At 45.8% G+C, this 27,532-nt stretch overlaps 2 protein-coding genes and 1 pseudogene across 3 annotated transcripts in view; 2 read left to right on the forward strand and 1 right to left on the reverse strand.

The window, feature by feature from the left end:
* The window catches only part of LOC125942958 (uncharacterized), a 773,958-nt gene that overhangs the window by 168,610 nt on the left and 577,816 nt on the right, over positions 1-27,532 (reverse strand). The gene's annotated exons all lie outside the window — the stretch shown is intronic.
* LOC125942222 (uncharacterized) overlaps positions 1-27,532 on the forward strand; it is a 343,209-nt gene that overhangs the window by 120,657 nt on the left and 195,020 nt on the right. The window lies entirely within an intron of this gene.
* LOC125942220 (uncharacterized) lies at positions 20,104-21,948 on the forward strand (annotated as a pseudogene).

The following is a 27,532-nucleotide window of genomic DNA, read 5'->3' on the forward strand; positions in this document are numbered from 1 at the left end:
AGCTGGAATTGGACGAATGTTGCTCGAAACTGAATCTTTCTAAAGCTGATAAAATTCAGCCTTCGTTTTGAAGGGGACTTTGGGAAATATTCACAAAATACGAACATGCACATCCTCTCATACAGAGAAATGTGTTCGCGTCGCTCCTACCTAAGTGGGACTTGTGGCCTAAGTTCTCACGGGGAACTGGTTATGATGATGATGAAAGAAAGGCAGAAGAGGATAAAAATGTGTTATTATTATTATTATTATTATTATTATTATTATTATTATTATTATTATTATTATATTATATTATTATTATTACAACTTCATTCCTCAAGGTGTTTCTTGAACTCTGGTAGCACGGAAACGCCGCCTCCGTTCCGATAACAACACAAAGCTCAGCGTGCACTTTTCTCTGGGAGACGACGTAAGCTTGTACCACTCTCCTGAAAACATTGAGCGGTCGTTTGTATATGCGGCAGCAGATGTCGTTTACGAAAGTCATTGAAGATGGCATGTGAATATTCATACCTACAAAATTGTTGAAAAAAGACGAAGTTCCCTCATTTCTAAAATAATAAAATCCACAATAAATCTGACAGTGTGTGCACACATAAAAGCGGGGAAAACAGGCCTGGCGAAGTAGAAGCTTGAATTGAGGTGTTGTCGTTGTCTTACCAACATTTATTGTAACATTGACCACTTCAACCAAATTGAACGCGTTGAAGCCAGCATGACAGGTAATCTTAAATGTTTCTGGAGCTAGGTACGTGCGCTCTGACTGCTGCCAAAAGAGCGCCGAAGATGTCTGTCTTTTTTATAAAAATAGTGAGGTTGTCTCGAGCACTGCTGATGCTTTTGCGGAACATTTCAGTTCTGTATTTCGTGTAAACGATGCTTCCTCCTCCAATAATCTTCCTTCTCAGTCTGGTACAGTGTGTGCCTGTGTAAAGAATGCTACCTGAACGTAAGAGATTTCTGCTCAAGGCACGATAACACATTCGCTAGACGTCATTCTTGGGTACCCGTTAAATGTTCTACGAACACATGTTAGTAGCGTTCAGGCCAACCCTGATTAAAAGTATTTGACATTACTCCCTCTGGAGTGCTGAGAAGGAATGGAACCTCCTTGGGGTATGTATAGCGCATCCACTTAGTGCACAGACGATTATCCCAAGGCATGCTGACCACGCGCACCTTGAATTTTGGGTTCCCCCGATGGTTGGGAACACAACAGTTTTTTTAAGGTATGGCGATATTAACATCACGCGATTATTAAAATGCGGGCACCTTTCAAATTACATTGGGAGACGGGCCATGACGCGATTTTGGAGAGCACGAGAAATCGCACACAGCTTGATCCACTGAGCGAATTGACTCAACTAGCGAGGGAAGCGACCGCAGGCACGTTTCGACGCACACATATTTCAACAAATGCTACTCTGCGCACTGTTTGAGAAGCCATGACACTAGACCCACGATCGCGATTGCGCGCAAACACATTGCTACCCTTGCCGACGCACCCATGGATAAGCTAGATGTACGGACAATGTGAGGTGTGTTATTTCGATCGCCTCCATTTGATGACGTAGGGTCGCAGACTGCAGAACCTTAACTTGTTCTAGGTGGTGTTGGCAGAACCGACGCAAACACGAAACGAGTGAACGACAACGTTGCCACTCTGCGCTCGCAATATAACCATAAATGGGGGGGGGGGGGGGGAAGGGGGCGGCAGAGGCAACGTGAGAAGTCCAGGAAACGCTATTACAAGACACGACAGTGTTTGCGGACAAACTGCATACATTTGCTTTCAAGGTGCGAAACGGTTCCTGCTATTTCTGAAAAATAAACACCATGCTAATACGCACGCCGTGCTGACGCAAAGCCGCAATAAAGCTGCGTAGCGTCCAGGCGATACTACGGAAGCTGTCGCACGTGAAATCATCACGTCTGTGCCCGGCGCCCTAGCTTTACAGCTATGGCATTGCTCGAGGGCGCGGCTTCCATCCCGACAGCAGCAGCCGCATTTCGACGGGGGTGGTTTTTTTTTCGACGGGGGTGGGTTTGTCACCTACAGCTTCATAATAGACCTCTCCTGGGGTACGTCACACCGCACCGGCGGCGACCTTCTGCGTGCTGCAGTCGCGCAGTAGTTTTATTTATTTATTTTATTTATTTTATTCAATACTGCCGGCCGCCTTTTGGTAGCCAAGGCAGGAGTGGGTACATGTGATTAACAAGCTCTTGGTCCATCAGGAGAGCAACAAGAATGGCAATTACAACAGAGAAGAGAGAAAAAAAAACGCATAGGCACACAGTAAAATTTTTGTGCAGCAAATCAGGAATAAACATAGCAAGACATAGACGCGTTACATTCAAATCCGAGGATAAAGCACCAGGAGCATACCAGTTAAAGATAAAACTGAGCACACAAATCTTACTGATTAGAACTGATTGCAGAAAAAATGCATCAGGTGATGTTAAGGTGGCCACGTCGTTAGGCAACTTGTTCCTGTCTGCTATCGTTCTTGGAAAGAAGGACAGCTTGTATGCATTGGTTCTGCATTGTGGCATTACAATAGTTTTATCGTGTTTGTGACTAGTTTGTCGTGTTGTGTTGTACTGCATATAAGTATTGAATTCTATTTTGGTACGATTATTGATGATGGCAAATAACATGTTCAAACGGTGCATTTTTCGACGGGATTCCAAGGTGGGAAGACCGGAGCGATTCAGTAGATCAGATATCGATACCTGTCTTCCGTAGGCATGGTATATAAATCGCAGTGCCTTTTTCTGAACCCCCTCAATACTTTTTATATCCGTTTTAGTGTGCGGATCCCAGACCACGTCAGCATATTCCAGTAAGGGACGCACGAGTTGTTTTAGTGGTTGCATGTTTTAAGCCGGTGTCTTATCAGCCATAGTCTTTTGGATGCTACTGAAACCGATATTTTTAATGTGGGGGCTCCAACTGAGATTCGCGCTGAACGTTATGCCAAGATACCTAAATTGCTCCACTGGTTCGAGAGAAGCGCTATTAATTGTGTAAGAATACTTCAATGGAACTTTTTTTCGGGTTAAGGTCATTTGTTTGCACTTCGTGACATTTAATGGCATCGTCAAGTTTTGGCACCAATTACTAACGACACATAAATAGTTATTTAGAATAGTCTGGTTACCTTCAGCAAGAATCGTATGGTAAACTACGCAGTCATCTGCAAAAAAAACGGGCACGCACAGGAGAGTCAAGCTTGAGGTCATTTAAATATATAAGAAAAAGAAGTGGCCCAAGGACTGAGCCCTGTGGCACTCCTGAAAATACTGGAGCGATGGGTGAACTTGAAGTGGATATCTGGACGTACTGTTGCCGGTGTGATAGGTATGAATCAAGCCACTGCAAAATTTGTTGATTTTGCAAGATGTGCCTTAGTTTTAGTAAAAGTTTACAATGCAGTACTCGGTCGAAGGCTTTTTCAAAGTCCAGAAAAATGGCGCCTATTTGTCCCAATTTGTCAAGGGTTCAGCAGAAATCATTGGAAGTGTGTATTAACTGTGTCGGCGGTAGATAACCCGCGACGAAAACCATGTTGAGCTTCTGAAAAAAAGTTATTGTCTTCCAAGCATGAGGCGATGTGCTTAAAAACGAAGTGTTCCATTACTTTACTTGCAGTACACAACAAACTAATTGGCCTGTAGTTAGCAACGTGGAACTTAGTACCAGATTTGTGCACAGGAATAACCTTTGCCAGTTTCCAATCACTGGGGACGTCGCCTTCACGCAGACTGGTACTGTAAATGACAAAGAGGAATTTCGCACACCATTCCGCGTACCTGGAAAGAAACGTGTTTGGAATATCGTCTGGTCCAGATGATTTTTTTGTATTCAGGTGAAGAAGGGCAGAAAAAATGCCTTGTTCGCTTATAGTAAGATCAGGTACCGGAAAGGTGATTGATCTGAAATCAGTAGACCGGCCATCACCACGCAGGAACACCGAAGAAAAATAGTCATTAAATGTTGCCGCTATTTGTTGACAGTCAGTAACGTCCCCATCATTTATTGTCAATTTATTTATAGGGTCCTTTTTTGAGTTAGGTGGATCCAGAATTTTCGTGGGTCATTAATGAGGAAGTTGTGCAGTTTTACATTAATAAATTGAAATTTGGATTGTTATTTTTATTTCTTAGGTCTCTACGAAGTGACGCCAGAAAACTGCGTGAAACGCTCGAAATGGTATGGGAAAGTATATTTCTGCGGCGTTTAAGGTGAATTATTTCCTGTGTAATCCATGGACTGTGGCTATGAATTTTCTTTTTCCTCAGCGGAACGTACCGATGAATACACTTGTGTACCGTACTTTTAAAATCCAACCACAACTCATTCTTACTTGCGTGACCGTCACTGTCTCTTGCAGAAAAGTTGTCGTATTCTTGCTCAAGAAAATCTACAATACTTTCGCCTTCGGCGTTATTGAAGTCATAAAATTGTTTTGTTGCTTGGCGTGTGATTGGTCGCGCCATATCGGTTTTGAGAAGCACTAGATCGTGGTCGGATATACCAGGCATAATACCCATCGTAAAACCCAGCCTCTCAATAGCATCAGGCACGAACATAAGGTCTAGAAGTGAGCCTGTTGTTGCAGTGACCCGCGACGGTTTGACCACAACCTGCTTCAAATTAAAAGAAAAGGCAATATCAAGTAGCAATACAGAATGCTGGCATGTGGATGAGGTACTCAACGATTCCCAGTTTATTTTTGGTAGGTTAAAATCACCGCACAAAATGACATGTGCATATCGTTTTTTGTGTTCATTTAGGAAGTCATACAACGTCTCAAGCGTACCGAGATCTGAATTTGGTGGCCTGTAAACGGCGCCAATAAGAATGCTGTGTTTGCAAGTTTGAAGTCGAATCCAAACCATTTCTGTGCTAGTGTGGTGTGGTACAAGCGTATAATCTGTTCCTTTCTTTATCACAATGGCTACCCCACCCCCTCTAGAGCTGCGGTCTTGGCGGATAATTTCATGCGATTGAGGTATCACGTCCTTATCGGGTATGTTATCATGCAGCGACGTTTCAGTGAGTACTGCAACGTCGGGCTCATATGCTAAAAGAAGACCTTCTAGTTCTTCAGTTTTATTCAAAATACTGCGGCAATTAAGATTCAAAACACAAAACTCGCTTTGTACTGCGTCTCTACGGCCTATATTCCGGTTCCTACGACTACTCTTTTTTCCGAGGTCACAGTGAGGCCGTCATTGTGAAGCCAGTGGGACAATTTTATCTTCAGTGCCATCCCATCGGAACAGTTTACCATTAATTTTAATTTTGTCGAAGGACAGCATGACCTTGTCACCCTTTTTCCTGTGTTCAGCAGCAGCAGCCCACAGCTTCTTCCGGATTAATTGAATCCGCTGGGAGAAGTCTTCTGATATACTATAGGCTGTGCCCTTCAATTTCTTACAATTCTTCAGAATATTAGGCTTATCCCTGCCGGCCACAAGCTTGTAAATTACAGGTTGGCACCTGCCCTCCATGGGACGGCCAATTCTATGGATACGCTCGATAGCCACATTTGGATCCTTTAGTGTGTCAGCCAAAATGCTTTTAGACACGACCTGCTCGAGGGATTGCTGATTTTCTGCTACCGATTCTTTTATGCCATATACAATCAAGTTCTCTCTTCTACTCCTATTTTCCAAGTCGTCTACTTTCAAAACCAGTTTCACGACTTCCGACTGAAGCTCGTCTACATTACACGTGTAATCAGTTACCGTAGCAGAAATGTCATCAAGCTTCTTATCAATTGAAGACAGCTTAATACTCATTTCATTCATCTTGCTATTAGTAACCTGCACAGTTTTTTTGAGTTCACGAACATCAGCAATTAGGGTCTGAAGCATCTCTGCAGTAGTTGGACCCGGATTAGTCTCTACGTCACCACAGGAAGGCAGTAGGTTAACAAAGCAATGGTAAATCGTAGTAAGCACATGACACAATGACCGTGGGCTCGGCAGAAGCAAAAGGCAAACATTGTCACTGCGGTAGGTATACGCTAGGTGATAGTCTCTCACCTGGACGAAAAACCAGGAAAGGATTCGTGAGCGGCATTGTCGCTGTGCCTCTGCCGCGCCCACTGGCCGGGATCCGCGAAGTGGACGGACATTTATGTTGCCAAAACTGTGACGTAACCGACGACGGCAAGGAAAGTCCGCTAGGTAGCGATGCCCATGTGCGCATGTCCGGGAGCTTGTCACTGATGTCGCATCTCTGTGGACTGGTAAGCCTGAAGATACAATGTTCCGTCTTCGCAGCCGCAGAAAGGCCGGAGCGTGTCTCGGCGGCTGAGGATGTCGGGCAGATGAAGAGCACAGCCTGGACGAAAAACAGGAAAGTATTCGTGAGCGGCATTGTCGCGATGCCTATGCCGCGTCCACTGGCGGTGTCGGTTGTCGGTGGCGGTGTCCGTGGCGGTGTTGGTGTCGGTGGGCGCCATGTGGACGCGTGTATTTATTTATTTTATTTCTTTTTATTTATACGTGAACCTCCACAATTCTCTTGCCAGCCAAAATAGCAGTAATGTGTGTCGGAGAACACCGACGTGTGGTAAACAGTGTGCTGAAAATGTGGCGACGCTGGTGTTTTTTACTTGCGAACGTGAACCACGTGGTGGTGGCCTGTGATGGATTGTGCAATGAAGGATATCGGCTTTTCCACGGAAGTGTGCGACATTTATTGTGGTAAACTGTACGGCGAGAACAGCGACGATATCGGCTTATCTTTGCGTAGAGAAACGGACCACATTTTGTGTGCGCGTGCGTGCGCGGTGTACTACGCGATTAGCAATAGATCTCGCTCACGACATTGTGGACGCGGGTTGCGTGTAATAAAACCAGTAGTAGTGATCAGGCGCCGATTGAACTTCAGGACCCGTAATTATTGAACAGGTGAGAATGAATGAGATGCCATGATTAGTGAGCGCATGTATTTAGCGGCCATCTGCGTTGTGCACAGAAAAAAAATATGAAAAAAAAACACCTTCGTTTGACCGTAATTTATCGACTGAGAGGTATGACTACGAATCAGCTCCTCCGATGTTTTGACTACTAACCAAGCTGCGTGTGTGCATTTAACCACAGGGAATGCCCAAAAGGCAAACCGCTGAAATTATCGCGGTATACCGCAGATTTCACGGGTCGTAAGTAAAACTGAACTTTCTTTTCTTTTTCATTATTGGTGTATTCACCTAAATGGCATGAACTTTGTGCCATCATGATGCACATAAACATGCAAAAGTTGGGTGTTGTAAAGTTGAGAGCAGCAAAGGAGGCAGCAGACACAGCGAAGTTACCGCGCAACGGATTATGTACTTATGCAAGATCTTGCTTTGTACATTCACATGACCGAGACTAATAATCAGAATTCAATTATCGTGTTTAACATTCCTAAGCTGCACAGCAGCTTATGGGGAACAGTGTAACGAAATGCTCCGGATTAATTTGGTCCACCAAGGGTATCTTACCATGCTGCTAAAGCAGAGCAATAGCTTTTTCTGCATTTCTCCCTCATCTGAATTTAGGCGCCGCTGGTTGGTACAGCTCCACTGAGCCGCCGTGTAGTTCTAGACGAAATTCATCTTGTATATCGTTTAAAGCTACAGTAAATGGGGCGCAAATCAGTGCATTCACGACAATGCAATACAAATTGGTGTTTAAATGAAGTATCACTTTGTCACCGCGAAAATGTGCATCAACTGTGATAAAATGTTTGTTTTCGAGGAGTAATACATTTTTGTGAATGTTTGATCTGCGGAAGAGGCGCACTTTTACGAAATCGCCACACGCTGACTTACGGAAACCATGCACTCGGCAACAACGCTACGTTGTTGTACCGGTAAAACGGGGACGATTATACTTCCTAAGCACAGTTCGTAAATGCTGTCACTTCGAAAAATCGCAATATGCCGGACTTACGATCGCGACAGTTGAAATACAAGCAGCGCCCTTATGCAGAGATAACAGGTCGCATGAACGTTTTTTGCTAACCAGCGCCCGCTCCGGAGGCGCGGAAGAGGGGAGGGGCCCGCGCAGTGACGTCACGCTGTTTGCAAACAGGGAGAGGTCTATTCATTTAAAGCTTAACACCTTGTTCCACGATATATATAGGATTTGCCTTCTGAGGCAATGACAATGCTAACCTTCTCGGAGGTTATGAACGTGGCGCACAACAAGGCCTCAAGCAAAGGTTCATCTTTGTGTCAGGCCGAAATTTCCATACAGGCCTTGTGTTTGCTGATGTATGGCCAGGAAACCAAAAAAACCACAACGAGAATATGCTGACGTCATCACCACGGATATCTTCTTCAGTGGAAGAGAGGGGGGGGGGAGTTTTCGGCGATTTCTTTGGTTTCTTCGACGGCATGCTGCCATAAGAAAATGCCCAGCCACTTTGAATCAAACACTTTCAGTTCGCGGCCATCTTTCTGCGCCTTTCGCAAACGATGGCAAACGAAGGGTTTCGTTCATCTGCCTCCGTCTCTATGTCACGTGTTCAGATGGTTCAGAATCCGCGTATTGAGAGCAAATAGGGACACGAATTGGCGCTGAGCCGTGCTCCATCAAGGGCTGCAGAAGATAGCGCCAACCTTTCCTTTCTCAAACGAACCACTTAGTAGGACACGTCAGTACAATATGGCGTTCAACAGCAAGTGACCTTTATTGTTGCACCCAAGGATTTATTTTTTTAAATGCGGGAGTAGAAATTATGTCACAAAAGTTAAGTAGGTCGACCGTCGCCATCTTAAGAGGGGCACCGCAGAACATTTGCTTATAGTGAAGAAATCCAAGCTCTTTCCTTGCAGGATAGGATAGGAATAAACTTTATTTGTCCAGCGGTTAAGGCTGTTGGTGCCCGGGGCTAGGCTGCCAGGGGTCCATCGCCGGAGAAAAATCTTTCGAGATCCTCGGCAATGGCCCTGGCCCGCTGGACGGCCCACTCCTGGTCCTCGGGTGCCTCGCTGAGGAGGGCGGCTTGCGATCTCTCAGCGAGGCGCCCCGCTTCAGAAGGTCCTGCTGTTATCTTCCCCCTTCCTCTTGGTCCTTCTTCTTCAGGGCGTTGACATTCCCAAAGTATATGGGCCATAACAGCCCGTTCGTGCTCGCACCACGGGCAGCCGGGCGACGGGTGCAGCGCGGGCCACAGGCGGTGCAGGTGATAGGGGTTGGTGAAAGTGCCCGTCTGCAACCGCCTCAGGTCGACTGCCTGGGACCTGTCCAGCCGCCCGTGGGGTTGTGGATATGTCATACGTTATTTCCTATAGTGTGCAAGAACCTCTCAGTACGAGGCCGGAAACTCCTGGATATCACAGTCGGCGTCCCCGTGGCCCCCAGCTCCGTCCGCCGCGATTTGGGTTGTGTTGATAATTCCTCCGCTGGGGTCCCGCACAACAACGGCGGCTGCCCTCTGGGTGATCGCGTCGCGACGGGTAAGTTGCCTCGCGACGAGATGGGCACGCTCGTTGGGGTTGGGCGGGATGCCGGTGTGTTTTCGGCCGTTAGTATTGTTGTTGTTGCGGCTGTTGTCTTCTTTAGTACGAAGCTCCCCGACGTCCGCGGGGAACCATTTGAGGGACTTGATCGTAATCCTGCCGGACACGAAGTCTCCGCCTCTGGCGTTGAGCATGCGCGCCACATCCGCGGACACCCAACCTTTGGTGTAGTTCCGGATCGCTGATTTCAGTCGCTTATGATCAGGCTATCCTCCGTACCTCCGTGGAGTACCGCGAGGGCTATGGCCATCTCCTCCGCTGCTTCGGCCGACGGCAGCCTAGCTGATGCCGTGACTCGGATCCTTCCCTTCGTATCTACGACCGCCATGGAGAAGGCGGGCTCCGCCGCCGTCGGCCGGCCGTGTCGTTGATGTTGCTGCTGTTGCTGCTGCCGTTTTTGTCGTAGTAGTAGTAGAGATGGTGGTGTTGGCATCCCCGGTTCGTCTCGCACATTTCGTTGTAGTGGCGATGGTGGTCGTCGTCCCTCGTCGCCATCAACGTTACCGGCGGGCCGCGGGTACCTGGCTGCATCGACAAAGAGGACGCCTTCTCGTCTTCTGTGCTCCTCGAGGATTGCTACCGCCCTTCGTTTACGTCTTTCCACGTCATGCACCGGGTGCATGTTCTTCGGCATGTTTCCGTCTGTATGGTGTCCCTGACTACCGGTAGCAGTGTTTCCTTCAGTCCCCGCGCCTCATGATATCGAATCCCGAGCAGGTCGAGGATTCGTCTTCCCGTTTTGGTGCCCGACAGCCTCTCCAGCTGCGCTATTCTCTGCGCCTCGGCGACCTCCTCGAGCGTGTTGTGTACGCGCAGCTCGAGGAGCCTGTGAGTTGGCGTGTACTGGGGTACCCCCAGGGCGGTCTTGAACGCCCTGCGGATCGCCACGTTCAGCTTGTCGGTTTCGCTCCTGTTCCAGTCGGCAGTCCCTACGAGTTTAATTTAACTAATTTTGCCATGAAGATACAAGTCAACAAGCATCTTTGTGTTACTGGTTTTAGGATGAAGCCCGAGTGTTGTGACAAATTTGATTGATGTTCATGCATCGGTACTCATTCTGCCTCCTTCAGTACTCGTTCAGCCTCATCCTCAAAATTATGCTGACATGATCTACTGTGGTAAATAAATAAAAAGGTAGAATGTAAATGGTCTATTGCACAAAACAGGTTTTCTAGCAGGGCTTCAGAAAAAAAGACATTTCAGGCTTCAATGTCAATATTGGTGAAGTCCACGCTGGAGAATGGCAGCATGCTTGAGCTGTGCGGCATAAATTGAACTCGGAGTATATATGCTGGGGCATAAACAATTTTGCGTTGTGCCCACGCGGTTCCTACGCCACCATTCACTTTAATTCTGACACTTGAACATGCTTGAGCTATAAAAAATATATCATCGCAAAACATCCTAGTCGGCTCCTATGATCCGATGCTGAAAGCTTGGCGCCTTTTACAGCGTACGCTGTTGATGGGCTCATTCTAACCGCTGTTTCGGTTCGCGATGGTGTCCGCCGCCGCCGGTGTCCGTAGAAGCTATAGCCGGGAATGAGAAAAATAAGTACCCAGTGCCCGCCGGGTTCGAACCCGCACCCGCTGCGTGGGAGTCAGCTACTCTACCACTGAGCCACGTCAGCGCTTGCTAGATCAGAGTTAGTATACCAACTCTAGAGGAAAAGCTAACCATAGTGCCCGATGTATTGAAATCAGGAAGCGCAAGGGTGCTGCCATGTTGCTACCTTATGCAGGCGCGCAGGCGCAGATGACGAGTTGTGATTCAGACGCGGCACGCAATCAACGCAATCCCGAGCCTCCGTCAGTAGGGTAGCGCCACCTAGTTAAGGCGCCTGCAAATGCAGCCTTTCAAAACCGTTAATTTTGCCTCAAATTTGTTAAAAAGCCGCACGATCTTTCTGAAAAATATACGGAATGAACTTCAAACGTTGTCCATGCCTACGTGTTACGTGTAAGTACTTGTTTTTGCATAATATTTTGAAGATTTTCAGTGCTACAAAAATGAGTCGTAGCATCATGGCGGCGCCTATGGGGTTCCCACTTTTTTATCCCAGCTTTTCTTCTAGAGTTAGTATACTAACTCTATGCTTGCTAGCATGACGCGGGACAATGCGTATGAACACGCCCTAGCGCGCGAGGAAACACGCGCTGAGACATGTGCGCCGCGTGGTGTCGATACGTGCACACTGTGCATTTTATTCGCATAATTTTACCCCAGGTGGCATGCCGTGTGGCAGATACACATGTATAGTTAAGGTTAATTGCACTGGTCGATCGAGGTCGGGGTGTTGAATCCATTATCAGCAAAATTCAGCAAAATCAGCAAAATTCGACACGGGGCGACCCAATCCAGATCGACAAGTTAAAAATAAACATCCTCAGGCAAGGAGAGCAGCGGAAGTTTGGCGCCCACCATATCCACCCGCCATATCACGATTCCATCATTTGCACTGATTTGCACCTCAAGTAAGTATATCCTAGGCACTGTACCTCAAGGCTTCGGCAGTGCTTCTAGAATGGGGGAGTGGGCCAGCGTCGAGGGTCAAGCAAAAAACGCTGAAATTGCTGCTGCGACGCCGTAGCCTTATCCTTCTATCCGCAGTGCCCATTGGCTGAGTAGCTGTGCGCGTTGAAACGTGTCTGCGGTCGCTTCCCGCGTTAGCTGAGTCTATTCGCTCATTGGATCAAGTTTTGTGCGATTTCTCGTGCTCTCCAAAATCGCGACACTGCCCGTCTACTAACATGATTCGAAAGGTGCCCGCATTTTAATAATGGCGTAATATTAACGTCTCCATACCTAACAAGTGTTGTGTTCCCAAGCGTCGGGGGAATTACGACCAAAATGCAAGGTGCGCGTGGTCAGCTTTCCTTGGGATAATCGTCTGTGCACTAAGTGCGTACGCAATACATACCCCAATGAGGTTCCATTCCTTCTCAGCACTCCAGGGCGAGTAATGTAAAATCATTTTTATTCAAGGTTGGCCCGAACGCTCTTTAATAACATGTTGTTCGCCGAACATTCGAACGGTACCAAAGAATGACCTCTAGTGAAAAGGTTATCGTGTGTTGAGCAGAAGTTACTTAGTCAATTTTTGTTAATTAGTTGAATATGTGTTTCGATTTCTCGTGCTTATAATGTCCACCTGTTCAAATAACCCATCTCAACGATTAGAATAATGCTACGTGCCTACAGGCGATTTTTATAAATTCCGTAATGCTTAATTTTGAACACCCGGTGTTTCACAAGTTCAATAACTTCATAATTACTTTGTTTACCCCAAAACAACGAACACAAGAAAGACGACAGGACAAGGCGTCCGTTGTTTGGCATTAAACAAAGTAATTACAGATTCGCACCAACTAGCCTGCCAACGCATTGTGCTGAACTATCTTCAAGAACTTTCACTAAAAGTTTCATTGCCTATGGTTTTCCTCATTACAGAACATCATTGGGATCAACCCAGGTCGTAGCACAAAATCAACGGCAAAACCACCGGGTGATGAAAAGGTGTCATGTCTTGAACATCGGATCAGAGAAGCCGACTGGGACATTTTACTATTATATATTTTTTCTACTTCAGGCGTTTTCAAGTGTCAATATTATAGAGAATTGTGGTGCAGTGAGCGCGGGGGCACAGCGCAAAATTTTTTACGTGCCGGCATTTAAAGTATGCTTTTATTTACTGCCCCACAGCTCAGGCATCCTACGGTTCGCCAGCATGGACTGCACCAGTATTTGAACTGAAACCTTAAACGCTTTTTTTCATTCAGCACTTCCAGCAAACTTATTTTGTGCAATTAACTACTTACTTTGAACCTTCTCGTTAATTTACCAAACTATATTATGCCAGCAGCATTTCTGCTAATGCAAACATCGCTCGTCACTATTTCAGAATAAGGTGCTAGTTCATGCTTTCATTGCAATCAGTATGTGGGGCGTACTTAAAAAATGTTGCTGTCCACTTTCCTTTTATGTACATTGTCGGACCGCAAAAATGTACAATTACCTCCAAGAAAAAGCCATAAGCTATCAAATTTTTGTACTACATAGTTGCGGTTTGTTGCTAGACACGTTACATATTTAGAGCTTGACACATCTAGAGCCTTGTTGGCTGGTGTCCACTAGCAGATCAGGTGATTTGCTCTTAATTTAATGCGAGACTAACTACAAAATAAAAGCTGGTTATCCTCGACTAAAACCTTCTGCTCAGTATATGACATGAATTACTGTAAACTTTGGCAGGATGGTCAGGCTTCATCCGTAAACCAATAACAAAAAGACGCAAGCTGACCAGTATCTGCGCATAGCAAAATCAGCCATATTAAACTGGTAGGGACGGTGAGGAAAGATGGTTTATATATCCCTCCCAAAAAATTGTTGAAAAGTTGTTGAAAAGTCATTGGCCAATGTCAACAAATAGCATTGAAAGCACATTGAGGCTTTGTTGAACCATTATTGAGGAAATTGTTGACAGGTGTTGAAAATTGGCCTGCAACATTTGGGTGAAACATCATTGGGTCGTTTCAATTTGAGAAGTCATGGATGGATTGTTGAAACCATGTTGAATTCCAATATTAAAAGCCCATTGAAGAACTGTTGAAGATGTGTTGAATGTCAATATTGAAAACCTATTGAGACATTGTTGAAATATGTTGAATGCCAATATTGAAATCCCATTGACATAATGTTGCAACTGTGTTAAATGCCAATATTGAAACCCCATTGAAATATTATTGGAGCAGTATTAGACATCAATATTGAAACTCCATTGAGATATTATTGAAGCATTGTTGAACATCAATATTGAAACCCCATTGAAGTTTTATTGGATGAGCGTTAAACGTCAATATTGCTTGATGGAGGCAAAATGTGCTACGTATCAGAAACAGGACACAAGAGGAAGAACACAGACAACATACACGTTAAGCGCCAAACTTGTGTGTTGTCTGTGTTCTTCCTCTTGTATCCTGTTTCTGATGCACTACGCCTTTTGCCTCCATTACGTTATACCAACAAGCCCAACGTACAATGTTAGTCAATAGTGCAACACCATTTAAATATTATTGGAGCAGTGTTGAACATCACTATTGAAATCACTTGAGAGCCCACTGAAATATGCTGCTCGGTGAGTAGTGTTGAAAACTGCACTAGACTTTTCTTTAAATACCGCTGAGCTACGTTGAGTCTCATAGCATTACCATTGATGCCATATTGATGTGGTCCTTGCATACTAGAGGACAGGGGCAAACTTAAATGCAGGCACTAATCTATTGCAGACCTGGGTCACCCAGGGATCAAAACTACACTTTTAGATATAACCTGTAATAAAACATACTGTAGAGCTGCTAGCAGAACCATTATGCCAGTTTTTAAATTGGCTTAACACACAAAATCAATACTCAAAATCAACAGCTCAAAATTGATGTGGACAAAAAGCATTTTTTTCTAGATGAATTGTTTATTGAAGCCAAACATTTGTTAGCTGTACAGCCATGTGTGCCTTCAGAACAAAAAATTCCTAACACAATCTACAAACTGCCAGCAGCTTGATACAATAACGAAATTGAATACTTAGAGATGTAAAGTTTGCGTGGCAATAATGTAAAACATTCTCAAAATTGAAATAAATAGAAAATAAATTATATACAAGCATTACAGTAAATAACATTTCAAATGTACTTGCTTTCTCTATTTGGTAGCCAGTAACTTAATAATCATGGCACAATTTGAATGACCCCACTGAGACTCTTAGTTATTGGTTAAATGGTGTGTGCCCATTTTACAAAACGTTATCTACCTCTGAAACGACATGGTAATTACAATAAGTTGTGCCATGGCAGCAGTTTATTGTGCTGCATCACTTGTTGCACGATCCAGTTGCGTTTTCTGCCATGTTTACTAGGTTCCTAGGCAGGTCATTACATACCAAGCAATTTATTCACTTTGACTACTTAAGATTTTTATCTGATAGACAGTGGCCATTAGTTACCTGCTGGAAGACTTAAATGAAACTGGCATGAGGAAAATTTTTTAGTGCCGCAAAACAAGTTCGAATGAAAGAATTTGCAAGAAATGAGATTTCATGCGTACATGAAACAAAGCACATCACTGCCTTGCGCGAGAACTGTTGTTGCACTCTGAATTTAAGCAAACTTTTGCCTCTTGATTGTTACTGTTTTGAAATAGCAAAATAAACCATTACTACAAACATATGTTAATATATAGTTTTTCTTAAATAGAACCACTCTGACAATAGCACAGTTTCCACTTTCCGGTGTATTTATGAAACCTAATTTTCTGTAAAGTTTCTCACTGTGCCTACTTTTACTTTATCAAACAAATTTGAAACGGTGTGCCGTCATGGAACAGTCTTGGCATGAAATGACCCGAGATACCTATGAAATAAAATAGTCAAGAAACACTATCTTTTGTAGAAATATATTAAAAATTTACATAAAAATGTACTAAAATACAAAGCGCAACACTTGTGCAATTAATTATTAATCACAACACAGTACTTGTGTCTGAACCATCCAACCTCGGCTTTTCAGGTGACTAGAAACATCTTAATAAAAAAATGGGCACATAAAACGCAGCAAACTTATCACGCAACCCGCACACATACGCCGCACGCACTAACTTCCGGAACGCGCCAAAGTACAGTGGCTAGAATGGGGAAGTGTGCCGAGCTGCAGGCAGCGCCTATGGGCGGCATTGAAGCCGCCGGCAGGGAGCCGTGAGGGGGCGCGCGCTGACGTTTATACCTAAGGTGCCTTGATGCCAACGCCGCCGTTCAGAGTGGAGACAACCCAGGTGGTGCCGCCATATTGAATCACACTAGCTCAGACTCAGCTACGCTTGCATTCATAAATAGTGTTACTCGCGGCGCACTTCCAAGTGATGAGCCTTGATGAGGATTTTTTTATCGCTATCGCATCTGCACATCTTTATAACCAATAGCCGTTAACTCGTCGCAGGCGTAAATGTATGGCGCCGGGAACATGACCCAAGTTGCCTAATTGAATCACATTTATTATGCCGTGTGTATGTTTGAAATACGCACTATTTTTGCGCTCCGATGCTTGGTATATAAGGTTTGCGACCCCCTGTGTATGGAAGTTTTTCTTTTTCGCTGTTGTATTTTGGTTTACACAGTCACGCCTCCTTTACCGGAGCCAGCCACTCGCGCACGGCGGTTAGTTTCCCTTGCGTTGCGCGTGCTCTTCGCGTTCGTTGCAATTATTTGACGATATCTACGCGCAATTTTGCTTTTTTTACCACAAAACTGTGTGCTGACAGGATTAAGCTGGTGTAAAAATAACTGCGATGTGAAAATAAGGTTTAATTAGTGCTGTAGAGAAAAATGTAACGTAACTTGTCTGTGTCAATCTTGCGTGGTACACACAAGAAACCAAACGATGCACAAAATACATTTACTTAGTAATGTCTAGTACAGTCAATCATGAAAGAGGTATGTACAGGAAAAATTATATGTACTGTGTGGCGCCTGAAGGTTATGTTGAAAGACGAGATAAAAAAATTCACAAGGTAGGCTCGACACACACAATTCGGGATAGGGAGAGTTTTTTTAAATTTATTCATTACATGGGGGGGGGGTTCAAGTGAGTACATCAACCTTAATAAACACAATATAAATCGAAAACAAGCATACAAACAAGAAAACGTAACCGCGGGTAACATTAATCAAGATATCCAGCCAGAATGCATCAGCTACCATCGAATACGTCGCAACAGCCAAACACATCGATGGTGAGTACAGAACATTTATAAATAATCATTAGAACAATGATAACTACATTGAAAAAATAAACAACCATGCATACATATCGCGTACAAAAACCGTAAATGAAACTAAGACGGTCAAATACAGATTAGCAATGTTTTTCACTTCGAAAATATAGTCCATGATGATGTAGGGCTATTGACTTTAACAGACGGCGCCCATCCTGTCGATTTCCCTCGTACTGGTCCTCTTCAAAGTGTTAAGTACAAGTAAAACAACAAAAGTGATTATTGATATGAAAAGTTGCCTTGTAAATGCAGAGAACCCATTACAGTGCTTAAAATAAATTTTCGCAGAAGTAATGCTGTATTACCTTGCTTCACACGTTTCGAAGAAATGCACAGGCTACAACAGACACTATGCCAGAAAGCGCCGAAACATTTTGGTCCCATGATGCCCCTTAACTCGACTTCACCTGGGCATACCGTGCACAGGCATTTAAAGACCGTCACAGTACCCACTACGATCGGGAATGAGCACGAATGACCATCGGCTTACGAGCACCACGCTACAAATATATTCGTCTAAAAAATCAGCTATATAACGTAACAACCTGAGATCCGCAAGATATCTGCTGAGAAATCAGAGAAAATCACAATGCTTCGCTTGCCCCGTACACAACAGCAGCTCTCCCCAGAAAAAGCACTGCGTTCTTTAGTCCCAAATAACCAGTAGCGAAAAAAGAAACTGAGAAAAAAAAGAAACAAGAGACACACGATGTGTGCTTCCCGTGAAAAAGTAAAATAGGTGGTTTACATGACGATTTGTAGCTAATGTAAGACTATTTCGCGGCGAAGCATTTTCGTCAGTCCTTAAAATAAGGGTACTACTCTCATAGACTGCGCCGATCAAAATGGCAAAAGCCTATGCGACGCGCGCTCGCAAACCATAGGCTACTCAGACAGCATCGGTGCAGTGCTTAGTTCGTGAGCGAACGTAGGTACGTGAGCGAGGATCAGAGAATACTTTCCTATTTAAATGAAAAACATGGTGCGATAGTCTAAACTTTCTTGACACTTACTCGCAAATGTAGGAGCTATCCGTTGCCTTCTAGTGATACCGCTTTACTTGGGCTTCCCATCTTTTCCTTCGCTCTGGGTCCCGGGGGAAGCGTAAACAACGAAGCCCTTTACGCGTCGATCCGGTGCACTTTGGAACACAACAGCCCGTCATGTCGACTCGGTGCACTTGACAAGCTGAACACTGTCCAGCAAGTAGAAGCGTCAGCGAAGCATCCACGGGCACTGTGTCTCTAACTAAGCACCGGCACCAAGCAATCGCAACCGCTCGCTGTGATTCAAGATGGCGTCGCAGCGAGAAAGCGGCGGCGCGGGGGCGATCAAAGGATGCCACCACCCTGAACGGCGGCGCTGGCATCGAGGCACCCTATTTATACGTCGCCCGATGCGAGCCGCGCCGGCTCGGCTGCGTCAGTGACGCCGTGCGCCCTGACCTGTGGGAAGTCGCGCTCGGTGTTTTTTCTGCTGCAGCACGCCTATATGCTCATGGCGCAAAAACAGAGTCATTGTTTTGTGCCTGGATGCACGACAGGCTATAGGTCTTCCAAAAAGAAACTATCGTTGTTTGGCGTTCCAAAGGAAGATGCCATGTTTGCGCAGTGGTGGAAAGCGATCCCACGTGCTGACAAGCAGCTCGAGGGGAACTCCGCAGTGTGCGAGTTACATTTCGACGAAAGATATATCTCCCGCACTTCGAGCACACCATGAACGACGAAATTGTCCGCATTGAAAGGGGTAGGCCTTTGTTGCTTCCGGGAGCTGTGCCAACGCAGTTTCCTAATCTCCCGCATTACCTTTCGAAGAAACTGCCAGCAAGCAGGAAACGCGCAGCAAGGAGTGCAGCCCCAGCTCCACCCAGCGAGAAAAGTGTGGGGGACCACCGCTTGCCTGAGGGTAATGAGATCGAAGACCCGTCGTGCTCAATTTTATTTGAGGACTTGGCCCTACCCTCAGCTGAATGGGGAACGCACACGCTGAGTGTTTCGCCTCTGACTGTGTCTTACAGTGTGTGTCAGGTTGTGCAGGATAAGCGCGTCTTGTGTGCAGATAAGTTCTGTTTTCACAGGGGGTGGGCTCTGTGACGCAGGATGTCTTCGTCAAAGGAGTGCAGCAGCAGGATGTAGCATGTGACGTCCCTGCACTGCTTCTCAGAAGAGTTGATGCCATGAGCATTTGTCCGGGCGCTGGCACTATACACGAGTTTTCATTTGTGGTTGGCAAAAAGAAGCTTGTGCTTTCAGACACGGTCACATCGAGCCAGAAATGCCAGGGCGTCTCCACTGAAGGCAAGCCATGCGTTCCGTGTAAGCATTTACGGAAAGCTCTTCTTAACCAAAGGTCCAGAAAACAGCGCAGCCCAACCGCAGCAGCAGCAATTTCAAAGCGTAGAAGAGCACATGCACAAGCCACTCGTCGGCTGAAAGCCAAGCTGTGCCTTTACACTGACACTGTTCAGAAACTGAAGAGACAAAGTGCATAACTTGAAGAGGGCGTCCTTGCAGACCGGTTAAAAGCCCTGCCACCGAAGCAAAGACTTGCTGTTATGGAATGCTTTCAAGCCGCTCGCCGTAAATCAACGAAAGGTATGCAGTATAATCCGCATTGGTTGCTGGATTGCGTAATAATTCGAATGAAAAGCCCGAGGCTCTACAAGCATGTCCGGCGGGAAGGCATACTCCCATACTCATACTCCCAGGCAGAAGCTTTTTGAAGGTCCACATGCGGAAATACAAAGAGTGGGTCTGGCTTCAACCCTGCTATTATCACAGGGATTGCAAGAAAAACAAAATCCATGGAGGAATTCGAATGCCACGGCGGCCTGATTATGGATGAAATGAAGCTGTCAGAGTTCGTGAACGTTGGCGCAGGAGGGAAAGGGGAAGGCCTGGTGGACTTGGGAAAATTCGCACAGGAAAGCGACAAGCATCTTCCCTGCGATCATGGTCTCATGATCATGTTTCAGCCTCTCACTGGTTCCTGGTACCAGATACTCGGAGTTTTCGCTTCCAGGGGAAATGTGAAGGCTCCGCTTTTGTCCAAGATCTTAATAGAAGCCGTGTTGCTCGCAGAAAAGGCTGGGCTGAAGGTGGATTATATCACGGCGAACGGAGCTTCATGGAACCGTTCAATGTGGCGCATTTTTGAAATTTCTGACTCCTCGACGTCTATAAAGCCATCTGCACCACATCCTGTTGACACTGGAAGACGCCTCTTCTTCATTTCGGATTTTCCGCACCTGATAAAATGCGTTCGAAATGGCCTTCTTAAAGCAAGGTACAAAACACCTGAAGGTTCTGTTTATATTGAGCTCATTAGAGCAGCACACAAAGACGATCAGTGTCCACTTACCCTTAAAGTGATGCCTAAGATCACTCTTGCGCACGTGAGCCCTAACATCTTCGAAAAGATGAAGGTAAACCTGGCATTCCACCTTTTCAGTCCGCAGGTGCTTCGTGGCCTGTTCTTCTACAAGAAGCAAATAAAGGACCACTGGGGTGACCCCTCACCAACTCAAGCCTTTGTTCTGCTGATGTGGAAGCTAGTAAAAGCAATGACATCACGGATTCCATCCGAAGGATTGAAACCTGACTCTGCACATGAACGGCACATCAAGGATGTATTAGACTACATAAACCGATGGGAGGCTCATGCGGAAACTTCACCAGCAGGATTTCTTGCAGCAAGCACTGCCGAGGGGCTAAGGGTCACCCTTCAGGCCACGCTTGATCTCGTGAAGTACCTTCATGAGAAGCAACGCTTTAAGTACCTGCTAACGTGCCATGTGAGCTAAGACTGCCTCGAGAAATTGTTTGGTATCATTAGACAATTTTCTGGTTGCAACGACCATCCCACTCCTGCCCAATTCTTGCTCACCGTGAACTGCCTTAGTTTTTACGACTTGGTCAAAGCTCCTAGCAGTGGCAACTGTAAAGGGGGCGATCTAACATTTCTACTGAGTAGTGAGGATGCAAGCCAAGAACTGAACGCACTGCTGGATAGTGGCAAGGTTGAAGAAGCTTCTTAGATGATAAAAAAGTCCACAATGCTCCCCGACCATGAGTACCCTGAAAAGATGAGCGACTCCGGCTAGTCTTCTACATGGCAGGGTATGTTGCACGCAAAACAATCCTGAAGACTGCGTGCAAGGAATGCTTTGACGAGCTCCTTGTTTCCGCCGACGAAGCCTACGAACAGCTGGCGATGTTCACTAAGTTCTGCGACAATGGAGGCCTCATATACCCTTCGGAGAAGCTGTTCTCATATGTAGACGCCCTTGAAACCACTTTTACGATGTGGTTCAGTTATAACGAGCTGCATAGTGACAGCTTCGAAGAGCTTGTCTCCTGCCTGCAAAAAACGACGTCATACTAGGATGTGCACAGCATGGCCCCAGCCTCACCAACCAGGTTAAAAAATTCTTGTTGGTCACGCGTTTGCACTTCTACACGAAGACACTCAACAAAGAAAGAGAATCTTCCCGGGAAAAGAAGAAGCACCTGAAGCTCAGGCGCGTCACTTAGCAGAGGCTGACAACGTTCTGTTTGAACTGCTTGTGAACTATTTAAACAAAGTGGTTTTTGTTCTCATGAAAAAGAAAGCACCAGTTCAGGTGCGTCGTGTAGCCAAGCATCAGCGATGACTGAGAATGGTTTGTTTAAATGGGTTCTCAGCTACTCTTCAAAAATGTGTTGTTTGCGCAAGCAGTGTGTCGAAAATGAAATGTTTACTTCCGAGTTACCACTGGGAATTTTCTTGCTTTGCGTTCCATAAGGTGTCAGCGGGAGTAAATCGGTTAAAGCAAGCTACAAAAATTCTACCATTGACGCGCGCTCCATCGGATGGTTACCTTGGCGCTTTTCAATTACGAAAGGGCTAGCACACGGTGTAAGAAGAACGTGATCCGACGACACGGCGACCGCTGCTGCGCAGCGCGTCTCACTAATGGTGGAGTTTCACGTCTGCACCGCTGCGCGGCAGCACACGTTAGGAGGCTGAAAAAGCGGGAAATTCGAACGTGTAAATAATTGTAACTGTACGTAAAGCGCCTTTAAAATAATTAAAACAAAATTTTTAACTCTTTACGTGTGCCACTATACTAATTGAAATCCCTGAGGCGCCGAAACAGACGATAATGTCTCCGGCGTTGCGGTCGCGTTGCTGGATCTCGCAGACGGCGTTTGACAACGTCTGGAAGCAGTCGCAGAAAAGTGGTGCGGGCAGACGATAAGTTATCTTTTCTTAATATTTTGCAACGTTTGCTTTACCGTTGAGCAATCAGTCACCCTTGTTCTCGGTGAGCGCTTAATGAAGTGTACCCGTGGTATACATAATGGCAAAGGACGAATCCGTTTGATCGCAAGAAAGGGAAGAGAGATTTGCCGTTTGAGCCGCGATGTTGCCTGGCGGCGACGGATCTAGCCTGACTATGGGCAAGAAGTGTTTCGTTTTAAACTGCTAGAGTGGATATGACTCGTGCAAAGACAAAGTATGTATGTTCAGTGTCCCTAAAGAGACGAGTCGAGTGCAAGCATGGCGGGATGCTATACAAATGAAGACCGAGTCCTGCGACCAGGGGATTACGTGTGCGAAAAGCACTTCGACCCAATGTACGTGTCAAAAACATGAACGGCAATGCACAACGGAGTTGTTTTAGCCAGCACGACCCGAAGAGCTTATCTAGCTAGAGATGCTGTGCCGACTCATTTTCCGGCTACTTCACGCTACACTTTCAAAGAACTGTGTTCCGTGACAACTGACGCCTGCGAAGCGCTCCCGAAAGAAAGAGCAATAGGCAGAAAGTACAAGCTAAGAAGAAGAAACAGAAAGCCAAATGTAGTGAATCGCGAGTTACAGGAGCTAGCAACTGACGTGCCAATAGAAGACGGCCATAACCAGAATAGCGAAGCCAACACAGAACAGACTCTGCAGCTGACGACAAGCGCAAATCAAAGCCTGAAGGCAGTGAACTACAAGAACCACATGTAAAAGTATATGTGATGCAAGAGACAAGAGCTCAAGAAACTTCTCGTGTGGACAAGGAAACGTTAGCCATAGCAGCTCAGCAGTCTACAAGACCTCACAAAATTCAGGACTTCAGTGCAGCATCACATGACGGCAACACCGACAGAATCAACTTCAACACGCTCTTTGAAAATACGTTTCGCCAGGAATAATGTCACAGCTGGGTATGTATATTCTACATCGATGGACTTCCTTTCTGTTGGTTTGCAAGTTGCTTTCATTTGTTTTTCTGCTTCCTCGTAATTTTGAATAAAAAAGCAAGAAAACGATCGGCGTATTTTATCATGAATATTTTATTAAGGAACATGCGTATAAGGATATACGCATGCAAGGTGCCGCATGCTTCATATAAAAAACAAACAGCCTTTAAATTGGTGCTTTATGGACCCAATACTATGCACGGAGCCTGTATGGGAAACGCTCAAACTAAATTTTTGTTTGAGTCTACAGAACAATGATAGCACAGTTCACCGCATTACGCGAAAGCGCTTATATATACACTCAGGAGGACATTGTACGCGGTACTCCCCTACGCACTGTTTTCGCATGAGAAATGAAAACTGGAACGCAGCGTATAGTGACGACAGATAGCAACTCGTCATCGAAACGTAACTTGCAAAATGAATTGTCAGCTGCTCCAACAAAAATGCGGACTGTTAGCGCCGCTTTGAGCGAAATATACGCTTTTGATTTAAAAATGCAGCAAGCCTAGCGACACTCTCAAATAACTCTTTAAGCTTTTGGGAAATTCAGATAATAACCTCAATATGAGAGCGTTAACACTAAAAGGCGCTCTGAAAAATGCAGGCTGAAACAGCTGAGACCCGCGCGCTCAGGGTATGTTTGCCCCCGGCCACGGTGTACCCCCGGCCCCCAAGCCCCCGACGCCCAGCCTCCTAGTCGCGTGCGCCACCTAGCGGCATCCCAACATTAGTGAGACACGCCGCGCGCTTCCGTCGGATCACCTGTTCTTCTTACACCGTGGGCTAGCATAGCTACTCTATCGCCATTTACCGCCATGCACGAGCGAGAATATATATTGCGACGCTTTCATTTTTTGTTATTGCATATTCGGCTGCGCGCGCGGCCGATCGCATTCCACGCAGCGCCCTTGCACTGCGGCTGCTAGCCGCCGTCGCGGCCGACATATAAGTAGGGTGCCTAGGGTGCCTCGATGCCCAGCGCCGCCGTCCAGGGTGGAGACAACCCCGCTGGCGCCGCCATATTGAGTCACATGAGCTGAGACTCAGCTACGCTTGCGTTCATAAATAGTGTTACTCGCGGCGCACTTCCAAGTGCTTTGCCTTGATGAGTATTTTTTTATCGGTATCGCATCTGCACATCTTTATAACCAATAGCCGTTAACTCGTCGAAGGCGTAAATGTATGGCGCCGGGAACATGCCCCAAGTTGCCTAATTCAATTACATTTAACTATGCCATGTGTATGTTTGAAATACGCACAATTTTTTTGCGCTTCGATGCTTGGTATATAAGGTTTGCGACCCCCTGTGTGTGGAAGTTTTTCTTTTTCGCTGTGGTATTTTGGTTTACACGTCACGCCTCCTTTACCGTAGCCAGCCAGTCGCGCACGGCGGTTAGTTTCCCTTGCGTTGCGCGTGCTCTTCGCGTTCGTTCCAATTATTTGACGATATCTACGCGCAATTTTGCTTTTTTTTGCCCACAAAACTGTGTGCTGACAGGATTAAGCTGGTGTAAAAATAACGGCGATGTGAAAATAAGGTTTAGTTAGTGCTGTAGATAAACATGTAACGTAACTTCTCTGTGTAAATCTTGCGTAGTACACACAAGAAACCAAACGATGCTCTAAATACATTTACTTACAATGTCTAGTACAATCAATCATGAAAGGGATATGTACATGAAAACTTAGATGTACTGTGTGGCGCCTGAAGGTTATGTTGAAAGACGAGATAAAAAAAATATTCGCAAGGTAGGCTCGACACACAATTCGGGTTAGTGAGAGTTTTTTTTTATTTATTCATTACATGGGGGGGGGGGGTTCAAGTGAGTACATCAACCTTATTACACACAATATAAATCGAAAACAAGAATGCAAACAAGAAAACGCAACCGCGGGTAATATTGATCAAGATATCCAGCCAGAATACATCCGCTACCATCGAATACGTCGCATCAGCCAAACACATCGATGGCGAGTACAGAACATTTTATAAATAACCATTAGAACACTGATAACTACATTGAAAAAATAAACAACACTGCATACATATCGCGTACAAAAACCGTAAATGAAACTAAGACAGTCAAATACAGATTAGCAATGTTTTTCACTTCGAAAATACAGTCCATGATGATGTAGGGCTATTGACTTTAACAGACGGCGCCCATCCTGTCGATTTCCCTCGTACTGGTCCTCTTCAAAGTGTTTCTAAGTACAAGTAAAACAACAGAAGTGATTATTGATATGAAAAGTTGCCTTGTAAATACAGCTAGAGAACCCATTACATTGCTTAAAAATAAATTTTCGCAGAAGTAATGCTGTATTACCTCGCTTCACACGTTTCGAAGAAATGCACAGGCTACAACAGACACCATGCCAGAAAGCGCCGAAATATTTTGGTCCCATGATGCCCCTTAACTCTACTACACCTGGGCATACCGTGCACAGGCATTTAAAGACCGTCACAGTACCCACTACGATCGGGAATGAGCACGAATGACCATCGGCTTACGAGCACCACGCTACAAATATATTCGTCTAAAAAATCAGCTATATAACGTAACAACCTGAGATCCGCAAGATATCTGCTGAGAATAGAGAAAATCACAATGCTTCGCTTGCCACGTACACAACAGCCGCTCTCCCCAGAAGAAGCACTGCGTTCTTTAGTCCCAAATAACCAGTAGCGAAAAAGAAACTGAGGAAAAAAAGAAACAAGAGACACACGATGTGTGCTTCCCGTGAAAAAGTAAAATAGGTGGTTTACATGACGATTTGTAGCTAATGTAAGGACTATTTCGCGGCGAAGCATTTTCGTCAGTCCTTAAAATAAGGGTACTACTCTCATAGACTGCGCCTGATCAAAACGGCAAAAGCCTATGCGACGCGCGCTCGCAAACCATAGGCTACTCAGACAGCATCGGTGCAGTGCTTAGTTCGTGAGCGAACGTAGGTACGTGAGCGAGGATCAGAGAATACTTTCCTATTTAATGAAAAACACGGTGCGATAGTCTAAACTTTCTTGACACTTACCTCGCAAATGTAGGAGCTATCCGTTGCCTTCTAGTGATACCGCTTTACTTGGGCTTCCCATCTTTTCCTTCGCTCTGGGTCCCGGGGGAAGCGTAAACAACGAAGCCCTTTACGCGTCGATCCGGTGCACTTTGGAACACAACAGCCCGTCATGTCGACTCGGTGCACTTGACAAGCTGAACACTGTCCAGCAAGTAGAAGCGTCAGCGAAGCATCCACGTGCACTGTGTCTCGAACTAAGCACCGGCACCAAGCAATCGCAACCGCTCGCTGTGATTCAAGATGGCGTCGCAGCGAGAAAGCGGCGGCGCGGGGGCGATCAAAGGATGCCACCACCCTGAACGGCGGCGCTGGCATCGAGGCACCCTATTTATACGTCGCCCGATGCGAGCCGCGCCGGCTCGGCTGCGTCAGTGACGCCGTGCGCCCTGACCTGTGGGAAGTCGCGCTCGGTGTTTTTTCTGCTGCAGCACGCCTATATGCTCATGGCGCAAAAACAGAGTCATTGTTTTGTGCCTGGAGTCATTGTTTTGTGCTAGCCGCCGTCGCGGCCGACGTATAAGTAGGGTGCCTAGATGCCAGCGCCGCCTTTGTATAAGCGTGTGTCAGCGCCACCTGGCAGTTTCCTCCCAAAGGGGCACGCGCGAGCCGGCGCGGTCAACACACTTCGCCAAAGAGTCAACAGCGCAAGCGCGCATTCACACGAAAACGCGCATACAAATCCATGCTTTCATAGACATGAATTGCAATATTTATTAACAAATATTGTAATATAATGGTATTTCTTAACAATTTCTGTGGTTTGCAAGAGTATGAAAGTTTTCTGCTTAGGTTCCTTGAGGAACTATTTTCTTTATCGCGGTAACACAGTGCGCCGGCCGGTCACGTACGGAGCGCGCGGGAAATAGT

The sequence above is a fragment of the Dermacentor silvarum genome, chromosome 1 (assembly GCF_013339745.2).
Source record: "Dermacentor silvarum isolate Dsil-2018 chromosome 1, BIME_Dsil_1.4, whole genome shotgun sequence".
Lineage (NCBI taxonomy): Eukaryota > Metazoa > Arthropoda > Arachnida > Ixodida > Ixodidae > Dermacentor > Dermacentor silvarum.